General features: G+C 44.2%; 1 pseudogene; it reads left to right on the top strand.

Moving 5' to 3' along the window:
* Positions 1-10096: 10096 nt before the first annotated feature.
* On the top strand, positions 10097-10710 carry LOC461535 (adenylate kinase 4, mitochondrial-like; annotated as a pseudogene).
* The last annotated feature ends 512 nt before the right edge of the window (positions 10711-11222 follow it).

Here is an 11222-nt window from a genome sequence, read left to right on the forward strand (position 1 = left end):
GCCAGGCATGGTGGTAGGCGCCTGTAATCCCAGCTACTCGGGAGGCTGAGGCAGGAGAATTGCCACTGCACTCCAGCCTGGGTGACAGAGGAAGAGCGAGATTCTGTCTCAAAAAAAAAAAAAGACAATTTTAACTCTCACATGGAAATTTGGGAAGAAAAAGGTAACAGACGCAAAAAGCAAGGGAGGGCTGGGTGTAGTAGCTCACACCTGTCATCCCAACACTTTAGGAGGCTAGTGCAGGAGGATCACTTGAGACTAGCCTAGGCAACAGCAAGACTCGTGCTCTTTTTTTTTTTTTTTTTTTAAACGGAGTTTCGCTCTTGTTGCCCAGGCTGGAGTGCAATGGCGCAATCTCGGCTCGCCTTAACCTCTGCCTCCCGGGTTCCAGCGATTCTCCTGCCTCAGCCTCCCAAGTAGCTGGGATTACAGGCATGCGCTAATTTTTTTTATTTTTATTACAAGCCCGGCTAATTTTTGTATTTTTGGTAGAGGTGGGGTTTCACCATGTTGGCCAGGCTGGTCTCAAACTCCTGACCTTAGGTGATCTGCCCGTCTCAGCCTCCCGAAGTGCTGAGATTACAGGTGTGAGCCACCGTGCCCGACCAAGGTCTCTATTTTTTTAAAAAAGAAGCAGAAGAACAAGCAAAGGGATATTTTCTTTAGAAAAGTGTTACACGTTTTAAAAATACTAAAATGAATTCAACTGCACCAAATCTCATGTGGTTGCAAATGTTTGTTAAAGATTTGTTTTCTGTAAGTGGACTTAGATATTCCAGAGATGAAGCAGACATCTTTCTGATGATCCGAATTGCCAACACATTTCCAAAGTAAAAGGCAACATCAGTGGCTTCCCATTTCTGAAATCTCTGAAAAACTAAACACCTCAAGTTTGTTTCACATCATTAATGAATAACTCTGGAATAAGGGGGAGTAGGGTGTGCCTGCAGAAGAGACACAACTTTCACTTGACCTTTCACACATCCATATTTCTAAAGTGAGGCATTAATCCTAAAAGGCCTCTCATCGGAGTTTGTCTCCTCAGATGGGGCAAATGATGTGTTAATATATCTGTCATATAAGTGCTAATTAAGTATTTGTTAAATGAATAAATGTCTTCCATTAAGAAGCAGATGATAATAATGAAAATGCCCCCAACACAGAGTGATCACAGTCTAAATGATCTAGGGCTAAGGTTTGTAGCTCATAAATTTGCAAGCTCACTGTTAATGCTGTTCTACTGATGAAACAATGAACACAGACAATTAACCAAATATTTCTAAATGCCGGGTACAGTGGCTCCTGCCTGTAATCACAGCACTTTGGGAGGCTGAGGCAGGCAGATTACCTGAGGTCAGGAGTTTGAGACCAGCCTGGCCAACATGGTGAAACCCCATCTCTACTAAAAATACAAAAAAATAGCCAGGCGTTGTGGTGGGTGCCTGTAATCCCAGCTACTTGGAGGCTGAGGCAGAAGAATCGCTTGAACCCAGGAGGCAGAGGTTGCAATGAGCCACGACCACACCTTTGCCCTCCAGCCCGGGCAGTAAGAGCAGAAACTCCATCTAAAAAAAAATACATATATATATATATATGCACAAATTGTCAACTATTTATAAAAATTTTTCAACCTCTTTGCCCATGGTTAAAACAAAATAGTTGGCAAAAATTGGAGGTTCACTGCAGAAAGAAGCATAAGGAAGGTAGAAGGCGAAACTCTTCACTTCTAGGCAAGCCAGTTAAAATGCAATCACTAGGCCCGGGTGCAGTGGCTCATGCCTGTAATCCCAGCACTTTGGGAAGCAGAGGCGGGTGGATGACCTGAGATTGGGCGTTCAAGACCAGCTTGACCAATCTCTACTAAAAATTACCTGGCGCATGCCTGTAATCCCAGCTACTCAGGAGGCTGAGGCAGGAAAATCGCTTGAACCCGGGAGGCAGAAGTTGCAGTGAGCTGAGATTGGCCACTCCAGCCTGGGCAACAAGAGCACAACTCCATCTCAAAAAATAAATAAAATGCAATCATTGTGGATTATTATTTAGGTGTACGACATAGAATCTTGGAATGATTCCAGATGAACTATCTGCCTCAAATCTTAAGCTCCTTTATAGCACAATACTTTACACATTATAGGTATACATATTATTTGGATTGAGTCGAAACTCTAAAGTTACTTGCTTTAATTTTTCTCACCTGAAAGGCCTTGTCTGCGCCTACACAGCTATTAGCAGTGACAGGGAGGAAAATCCTGGTATGAATGGGTATCTTGGCTGGGCACAGTGGCTCATGCCTGTAATCCAAGCACTTTGGGAGGCCAAGAGGGGAGGATTGCTTGAGACCAGCCTGGCCATCATGGCAAGACCTCCTGTCTACAAAAAGTTTTAAAAATTAGCCAGGCATGGTGGAACACATCTGTAGTCCCAGCTACTGGGGAGGCTGATGTGGGAGGATCACTTGAGCCGAGGAGTTCGAGGCTGCAGTGAGCTGTCATGTTGCCACTGCACTGCAGCGTGGGTGACCAATCAAGACCCCATATCAAAAACAAGTAGGGGGAAGCCAGACGTGGTGGTGGCTCATGCCTGTAATCCCAGCATTCTGGGAGACCAAGGTGGGCAGATTGCTTGAGCTCAGGAGTTTGAGACCAGCTTGGGCAACATGGTGAAAACCCGTCTCTACAAAAAATACAAAAATTAGCCAGGTATGGTGGTGCATGCCTGTGGTCCCAGCTATTTGGAGGTCTGAGGCGGAAGGATTGCTTGAGTCCGGGAGGTGGAGGCTGCAGTGCATCAAGATCACATGACTGCACTCCAGCCTGGCTAACAGAGCAAGACCTTGTCTCAAAGAAAAGGAGTGGGTGGCAAGGTATCTTAATATGGAAAGCAGTTTTACCATATGTTTATATCTTCAGCACTATTAATGGAAGTTTTCTAGTCAAAAGCCTTCATATGAACTATCAGCAGATGAGTTTATAGGACTATCTTACCTGTATCCTGTATCATAACCCCCACCCCTGCAAAAAAAGGAAGGAAGAAAAAAAAATTACCTCCTATAAAGCCAGGCTCAAGTTTCCCATCACCATCTAATTTGTATATCACTCTAACATTAATATCTTGACACAATTAAGGACTAAAAGTTTCCATAATGTTCCTTGTTTTCAACATACACTGAAATCTTCTCAGAAAAAAAGAAATACATAGTGGATTCAGAACAGGGAGCCTTCTGCATAACTCAGAGTAACTCAAGCAAAGAGAAAGTAATTTCATACTGAAATCAAGAAGATTATTGATCTGTAAACCCTTACCTATATGCAAAGAAAAAACGTTTTGAGAACAAAGATGGGATGGAATTTTCTTTCTACTGGAAAATCACCCAATCCACCCAATTGTGACTTTTTGGCATTTTCCTAGGGTATAGATTAAATTATAACTTAGGGGAAAAGCACCACCTACATGATTTGCTGTACACCTGTTTGTGTATCCCTGGACTTGGAATTTCTTCAAATTATTAAGCATAGCTTATGATATCTTAGGCTGGAAATGCATGGCAATGGTTTTTTAGCCCTTCCTATGAGAAAGTCAAACATTGCTTTTACTATTCATTAAATCTTACTGTTAAATAAACCTCAAATGTTAGTAGCCCTTATTAATGACATTTTCATGGGGCATTTGACACTGGGAACAATTATAATTTAAAGGAAAAAGACATTACCTATTTATAGTTAGAAACTCAAAAGTTTAACATCAGAAGTTTATGTGGCTGGGTACGGTGGCTCATTCCTGTAATCCCAGCACTTTGGGAGGCCAAGGCAGGCAGATCACTTGAGGTCAGGAGTTCAAGACCAGCCTGGCCAACATGGTGAAACCCCATCTCTTCTAAAAATACCAAAAAAAAAAAAAAAAAAAAAAAAGCTGGGCATGGTGGTGCACTCCTGTAGTCCCAGCTACTCGGGAGGCTGAGGCAGGAGGATCGTTTGAACCTGGGAGGCAGAGGTTGCACTGAGCCACGATGGTGCCACTGCACTCCATCCTGGGTGACAGAGTGAGATTCTGTCTCAAAAAAAAAAAAAAAAAAAACAGTTTATGTGATTATTTAAGTTCAAAATGATCCACATCAACTTACTATATCTTGGACTTTTTTGTGTGTGACGGAGTCTCACTCTGTTGCCCAGGCTGGAGTGCAGTGGCGGGCCATCTCGGCTCACTGCAACCTCCGCCTCCCAGGTTCAAGCAATTCTCCTGCCTCAGCCTCCTGAGTAGCTGGGATTACAGGCATCTGCCACCATACCCAGCTAAATTTTGTATTTTTAATAGAGACGGGGTTTCACCATGTTGGCCAGGCTGGTCTCGAACTCCTGACCTCAAGTGATCCACCCACCTCGGCCTCCCAAAGTGCTGGGATTACAGGAGTGAGCCACCACGCCCAGCAAGACATTTTAAAAAACATTTTTTCCCTTGTGTATGTCACACAAAGGGTAGAGACTTTGAAAAGGGCAACTTCACTTTCAGCAAATGTGCTAGCCAAAACATACCTTTTAAGACATAAAATATTAATGCAGTACTTAGTGTAGTTGATAAGGTGGTAGACAGTTTGGTTGATTTGTCTTTTCTATTTTTCCCTTCTCTATTTGGTTATTAAGTAATATGTAAATAGGTAGACCATTTGCAGTGTTCTCTTATGATAGTAAGATAGTACCATTAGACTGCAATGAAATGTTGCACCACCACACCACCCTACCTTTGCAATTTATATAAGTGCATGTCACTAGAATGACTGTTGGCATTTATCAGCTAAGTTCTGAATGGCTTGTGCAGTTGAGGTCTCTGAGAGGTCACTCCATCCCTTTAAAGTGGTAGGTTTCCATTTCCATCATCAGGATAGAGGTAGGAGTTCACACAAGAAATGAGACACCAGGATGTTGACTTCAAGCAGACAGGAAAGGAGATTACTTTTCCTAGCCCTCATTCTCTGGGGTTTGAATGCTAAATTGCTTACCAGTACTCTAAGTAAAAAGAGAAAGATAACTTCTGCCATGTGGTAGCATGCTTGGAACATTCCCTCTTGGAATCCAATCTACTTGGAGAAGCCACATGGAGAACAACTGAGACCCATCAGTTAACAGCCCCAGCTGAATTCCCAGCCAACAACCAGCACCAACTACCTGCCATTACATGAGTAAGCCATCTTGAATATTCCAGCCTTCAGATAACAACAGCGCTAGCTGTTGGGGGTGCAGAATTGAACATGGGTCTAGTTAACCTACACAGAGTCTTGGGTTGTTTCTATATAGAAGAGACATAAAGCCAAAACATCAGGTGAAAGAGATTATCTAGTTTTATTCCTGACCATATTACTTTTTGGGGGGGGGGGGGGGGTCAGGGGGGGACCATATTCCTTTTGTTTGTTCAGAGTAAAAACTTTTAAAATGTTCCAGCCTGGTCACAGCTATGCTGAAATCCAGAGTACCCATAATTGGGCCTGCATGTTAAAGAGGGTGAGGTGATACCCCCGTATTTAGCCAGAGATTTTCAAGGGAAAGGGGAATTTTGTGGGATCACATTTGGGGTTATAAGGTCCACAAGGAATTTTCCAAGGAGGTTTTTCCCTTTGTTGCTGAGAAGACCTGGGTTTAATTTTATTAAAGGAAATATCCATTTCCTTACAGAAACTCCATATGATTTTCTTTGCTAAGAAATATATACAAGCTCAACTCCACTAATAAAGGAATGTAAATTAAGATAGTTTGAGATAATATTGTTGCCTTTCTCATTGCAAATATTTATAGTATCCAGTGTTGCCAAAGGGGAAATGTACACTCTTATTTACTGCAAATGTACAACATCACTGAGAGGCATTAATACACTGCACTTCCACTCTTAAGGATATATCCCAGGCGTAACCAGGTAGCTCAAAGGTACAGTTAAAATCATTTTCATTTTAGAATTATTTATAATTTCAAAAACTTAGAAACGATCTAAATGTCTAATACACACAAAGAGAAGTTGTACATTCTGGTTCTTCCATACAGTGGGCATTGGAGGTAGTTAATGGACATGGAAAAGTTTCATGACATATTCAATCAAGGGACTCAGCCCGGCCAACATGGTGAAACTCCATCTCTACTAAAAATACAAAAATTAGCCATGTGTAGTGGCACACGCCTGTAATCCCAGCTACTCGGGAGGCTGAGGCAGGAGAACCACTTGAACCGGGGAGGCGGATGTTGCGGTGAGCCAAGATTGTGCCACTGCACTCCAGTCTGGGCGACACAGCAAGACTGTCTCTAAATAAATAAAGGGACTCTTCTTCAAGTCATGTGCCATTGATAATGTGGTACAAAATAGGACCAAAAAATATTTAAAGCAAAAAGAAATTCACGCATTAACTTAAGTCATTCCAAAAACATTTGTTTAGCATTCTAATGTACCAGGCATTGCATTAGACATTTAGGTTAAGAAGTAAAACATTCAGTCCCTGCCTTAAGGACTCAATTCAGTATGTTAAGCCTATGAAAACCTAAAAGAGAGACTTCCAAGAGAAGGTGATACCAGACTTGAATTTTAAAGAATAACTAGGAATAAGCCAGATGAAAAATTTGGGGAAGGTTATTCCAGGATAGGAAGTCTCCAGAATGGTTGGACATTTTAACCTTAGAAGACAACTGAATTCAGCTATGACTCTTAAATAATTAGGTTGTTCTTCTAGATAGAACTATAGAGCATTAAAAGGGTTGCTTTGTTTATATGTGTTGAAAAATGCATGCTATCACCCCCACTTAGGTTACACTCTTTATTTTTTTATTTTATTTATTTACTTTTGAGACAGTCTCCCTTGGTTGCCCAGGCTGGAGTTCAGTGGCGCAATCTCAGCTCATTGCAACCTCCACCTCCCGGGTTAAAGCAAATCTCATGCCTCAGCCTCCTGAGTAGCTGGGATTACAGGTGGGCGCCACCATGCCCAGCTAATTTTTTTTGTATTTTTAGCAGAGACGGGGTTTCATTACGTTGGCCAGGCTGGTCTCGAACTCCTGACCTCAAGTGATCTGCCTGCCTCTGCCTCCCAAAGTGCTGGAATTACAGGGATGAGCCACTGGGCCCAGCCACACTCTCTTTATAGATACTCTTCCCTCCCCCCGCCCTCCCATTAGAGGCGAGAGTCTTGCTGTGCTGCTCAGGGTGGTCTCAAACTCCTGGTCTCAAGCGATCCTCCCACTGCGGCTTCCCAAAGTGCTTGGAACTGTGTAAGTCGCCACACCAGCCTATAGGCACTTTTTATGTATAAAGAACCTGAGTTTGGGTGACTGTGATCCCATGACATTAAATAGTATCGTGATTACTTAAAAGCTCAGCATAATGTTTTTTACCCTTGTGCAAAGGAGAAATGGAACTGACCCTGTGCTCACACAATAGGCTGCCGAAAACAGATCATCCTGAATACTTGGTTTTTTTAATGAATGAAAATTATGTGGCTGGGCACGCTGGCTCACACCTGTAATCCCAATACTTTGGGATGCTGAGGCCAGCAGATCACGAGGTCAGGTGTTCAAGACCAGCCTGGCCAACATGGCGAAACCCCATTTCTACTAAAAATACAAAAATTAGCAGGGTGTGGTGGCGGGCTACTGTAATCCCAGCTACTCGGGAGGATGAGACAGGAGAATGGCTTGAACCCAGGAGACGGAGGTTGCAGTGAGCCAAGATCGCACCTCTGCACTCCAGCCTGGGCGACAGAGCGAGACTGTCTCAAAAAAAAGAAAAACAAACAACAACAACAAAAATTATGTTAGCATAATTAAGTGCCCATGCCAAAATTATAATTGTTACATGAAAATGGTGAGTGATCACTCCCCAGCTGGGCCTGGGCCGCCACAGCTGAGAAACAGACACTCATGGCAAATGGGACCGCTCTTCTCATTCTGCCTTCCTTCGGGCCCCCTGGTCTCTCCTCCCCGCCCGTGGGAGGTGGTGCGTGGGAGGCAGGGGTACAGAATCTAGCCCAACATCTCTGCCCCCGCCCTCTGCCTCATGGTGTCGGTGGATGTGGGGGGCCCTCTGATCTAGTTTATTTATTTTTTAAAATTTTGGGGGCCAGGCGCGGTGGCTCACACCTGTAATCCCAGCACTTTGGGAGGCTGAGACGGGCGGATCACCTGACGTCAGGAGTTTGAGACCAGCCTGATCAATATGGAGAAGGCCTATCTCTACTAAAAATACAAAACTAGCCAGGTGTGGTGGCGCATGCCTGTAATCCCAGGACGGAGGCTGAGGCAGGAGAATCGCTTGAACGCAGGAGGCAGAGGTTGAGGTGAGCCGAGATTGCGCCATTGCACTCCAGCCTGGGCAACAAGAGCAAAACTCCATCTCAAAAAAAAAAAAAAAAAAAATTGGGCCAGACGCAGTGGCTCACACTTGTAATCCCAGCACTTTGGGAGGACAAGGTGGGTGAGTCACCTGAGGTCAGGAGTTCAAGACCAGCCTGGCCAACGGGGTGAAACCCCAGCTCTACTAAAAATACAAAAATTAGTAGGGCGTGGTGGCAGGTGCCTGTAATCCCAGCTACTAGGGAGTCTGAGGCAGGAGAATTGCTTGAACCTAGTAGGCAGAGGTTGCAGTGAGCGAAGATCTCACCACTGCACTCCAGCCTGGGTGACAGAGTGAGACTCCAGCTAAAAAAAAAAAAAAATTTTGTTTTCAAAAAACAGAAAAGGAAAAAAAAATGGTGAGTCTGGGAACGGCAAGTAGGTTGTTAATGGGACTTGACTAGAGATGAAGCTAGAGGCCAGACGAGGTGGCTCATGCCTGTAATCTAAGCACTTTGAGAGGCTGAGGTGGGCAGATGGCTTGAAGCCAGGACAGCCTGGGCAACATGGCAAAACCCTGTCTTAAAAAAAAAAAAAAAGCCCAGCACGGGGTCACGTGTCTGTAGTCCCAGCTACTGGGTACTGGAGAGGCTGAGGTGGGAGGATGGCTTAAGCCTGGGAAGTCTAGGCTGCAGTGAGCCATGAAGGTGCCACTGCACTCCAGCCTGTGTGACACAATGAGACCCTGTCTAAAAAAAAAAAAAAAAAGAGAGAAGAGACTAGAGAGGTGGGATGGACCACTGTAAACCTGGCTTTGGACTTTCAGACTGGACTCTACCCTGAAGGCAACCTGCTGCCTTTAGAGGATTTCAATCAATAACGTAACAGGATTTCACTAGCCTCTTAAGAAAATCCCAGACAGTCGGGGTGGCTCATGCCTGTAATCCCAGCACTTTGGGGGGTCAAGGCGGGCAGATCATCTGAGGTCGGGAGTTCAAGACCGGCCTGACCAACATGGAGAAACCCTGTCTCTACTAAAAATACAAAAAATCAGCCGGGTGTGGTGGCGCATGCCTTTAATCCCAGCTACTCAGGAGGCTGAGGCAGGAGAATCGCTTGAACCTGGGAGGTGGAGGTTGTGGTGAGCCGAGATCGCGCCATTGCACTCTAGCCTGGGCAACAAGAGCGAAACTCCGTCTCAAAAAAAGAAAATTACTAGCAGCTACCCAACCCCCACTATATATTTGGGTAGAATCATCCATTATATAGAACTGATGGAGTGCAGTGTTTACGTTATTCTATAATTTGGATTTTAAAGATGAAAAATTGTGTGGGATGAGATGATTAACATATTTTCATTCCAGAAAGGGGCTTAGTTTTAGGCCTTTTCCTAAGAATGTTGAGAAACCAAAGATTAAGAAAAATATCTCCCCATAGATATCACACTATCTTTAGTGAGGAGCTGTGTGTAAGTATTATTTAACTGTTAAGCAAATAAACGTATTTGGAAGATTCATGTTGCTGTGTGTGGCACACAGTCCTAGGAAACTGGTGTGACACAGTCCTAGAAAAGCATTTGGTCACCTTTGTCATACATGCAGCCAGGCTCAAATATAGAAAATGACATCTTGAAGCTGTAATTCCCCAATTCAGTGGGTCTTAATCTTCAGTCATTAGATTCACCTGGAACCTTAAGCCTCACTTGATACAGTTTATAAATGCTAATACCTGATAGGTGCAGCACCAACATAATGCACATGGAAGTCTTGGAATCATTTACCAAGAAGATCCTGAGCACAGAAGTTGGTGAGATGGCAAAGCAGTATATAGAGAAAAGTCTTTTCGTTCCAGACCATGTGATTACACACCTAATGATGTCTGAGTTGGAGAATAGGTGTGGCCAGCACTGGCTCCTCGATGGTTTTCCTAGGACATTAGGACAAGCCGAAGCCCTGGACAAAATCTGTGAAGTGGATCTAGTGATCAGTTTGAACATTCCATTTGAAACACTTAAAGATCGTCTCAGCCGCCGTTGGATTCACCCTCCTAGCAGAAGGGTATATAACCTGGACTTCAATCCACCTCATGTTCATGGTATTGATGTACTGGTGAACCATTAGTCCAGCAGGAGGATGATAAACCTGAAGCAGTTGCTGCCAGGCTAAGACAGTACAAAGACATGGCAAAGCCAGTCATTGAATTATACAAAAGCTAAGGAGTGCTCCACCAATTTTCTGGGATGGAGACGAACAAAATCTGACCCTACATTTACACACTTTTCTCGAACAAGATCACACCTATTCAGTCCAAAGAAGCATATCGACCCTGCCCAGTGGGAGAACCAGGAAGAAGTGGTCATTCATTCAATTGTGTGTGTAGTATTGGTGATGTGTCCAAATTAGAAGCTAGCTGAGGTAGCTTGCAGCATCTTTTCTAGCTGAAATGGCGAACTGATAGGAAAACAAATGAGTAGAAAGAGTTCACGAAGAGGCCCTCCTCTGCCTTTCAAAAGGAAGGTCACCTACACATTTAAGGTGTCTCTGCACATGTCTCAAGCCCTTCACAAGAAAGCAAGTACAGCCGGGCATGGTGGCTCACGCCTGTTATCCCAGCACTTTGGGAGGCTGAAGCAGGAGGATCACGACGTCAGAAGACCGAGACTATCCTGGCTAACATGGTGAAACTCCGTCTCTACTAAAAATACAAAAAAATTAGCTGGGCGTGGTGGCAGCTGCCTGTAGTCCCAGCTACTCGGGAGGCTGAGGCAGGAGAATGGCGTGAACCCAGGAGGCGGAGCTTGCAGTGAGCCGAGATTGCACCACTGCACTCCAGCCTGGGCAACAGAGTGAGACTCCGTCTCTCAAAAAAAAAAAAAAAAAAAGAAAGCAAGTACAGTGTGGGAATCCTCAAAAAGCATGGGAAGTA

Source organism: Pan troglodytes, chromosome 3, assembly GCF_028858775.2.
Source record: "Pan troglodytes isolate AG18354 chromosome 3, NHGRI_mPanTro3-v2.0_pri, whole genome shotgun sequence".
Lineage (NCBI taxonomy): Eukaryota > Metazoa > Chordata > Mammalia > Primates > Hominidae > Pan > Pan troglodytes.